Raw genomic sequence first — 1,459 nt, 5'->3', positions numbered from 1 at the left:
CCTTAAGTAACTTTTCCACCTCTCCCGTCCACCTCATCCACCTTCCTATGCCGTATTTCTCTCCTCCGGTGAGCTCCGATTGAAACAAAGTTGGGGGCAACGCGTTCCCACGAACGGGAAATGGCTGACTCTTCTTTGTAAATTCAATTGCTTACGTGGATGCTTGTTATTTGCTGTTTGATTCTTTGGAACACTTGGATTTATATCCACGGAAGCGGAGAAATAAGATGTTGGGGTGGATGTAACGCGCATTTTTGGTAAATTAGCATGCTATTTTGCATTGCGCATTCACGTGATGACATGAGTCTGTGGGAAAACCCCCATATTGTGGATCAGTCATCAGTTTTTATAATAGAGTTTAACGCGTTTGCTGGCGCGCAGTAGTTGGTCCATTCAAAGTGGCGAGGACGCCCCTTCGTGTTGAATAGCTTTGGTAAAGATGGGGTTTCTAGGCTAGCAGACCAAAGACATGACAAGATCCTATGGCACGCCAACTATTTTGCTTTTGCTCTGGCATGACAAGGTTATGTTGGCAAAGAAAAGATAAAGCTTTGTGACAGATGGGGAACGCGTCAGGATGCGATGCGTGGACTATGCGGTTCACGGTTGAATTTGGGAATTAGGACTGAATCGACAGGTAATGGAACTCAGCTTGCCCAGTTGTTGGTTTAAAGTATTGGAATGATCGCTTGGTGCATTGGCTTCTTTGGCTGGATAGCAGGTTGGTTGATAGTTGGTGCCTGGAGGACACCATTCGTCTTGAATACGATTGCTTTTGGTAATGATGGAGGTTTACAAGCATGGAACGTCTATGGTATGCTCTATGGCTCTAACTATCCGTCTTTTGTCCATGACATTCCCAAACTGGCCATCTGGGGCTGTCCAGTCGTCTTTGTGTTGCATCTATATGCATCTATATGCGGTAGCACACCTCACTCACAAAGAATGAGGTCTACTTTAGCTCTGCACCGCATGGGGAGTTAACTACTGCTCACGTACCAGTTGTCCGACGCGGCCGGACAACGAGGCTTACTAAGCGACGCGCACATCTGTCCAATCAGAGTGCTCACACATTGCACATTGCACCCGCGTTACACGGACTTGACATCAGTTTGTGTAACCCCACGCCTTATAAATTCACCACCTGGCCCCGTTTCTCGCGTTCCCATCGCGTTCCCATCGTCTCATCGAGGTTGGGTGTCCCCGCGAAAAGATGGGCTCTCCACATCTGGAGGAACGCTCCACTTGGGGAGAGGGAGGTGATGGATAGGGGATGGGGAGGGTGATGGGGTCGGGGATGGGGAGGGTGATGGGGTCGGGGATGGGGAGGGTGACGGGGTCGGGGATGGGGAGGGTGATGGGGAGGGCGATGGGGTGGGAGATGGTGTAGGGTGTGGGGTTAGGGTGCGGTTTAGTTAGTTCCACTCGCAGCCGTGTTCTGCTCCACTTTGGGGTCTAG

Source organism: Spizellomyces punctatus (assembly GCF_000182565.1).
Source record: "Spizellomyces punctatus DAOM BR117 chromosome Unknown supercont1.6, whole genome shotgun sequence".
Lineage (NCBI taxonomy): Eukaryota > Fungi > Chytridiomycota > Chytridiomycetes > Spizellomycetales > Spizellomycetaceae > Spizellomyces > Spizellomyces punctatus.
Note: the sequence above shows the minus strand (reverse complement) of the source record.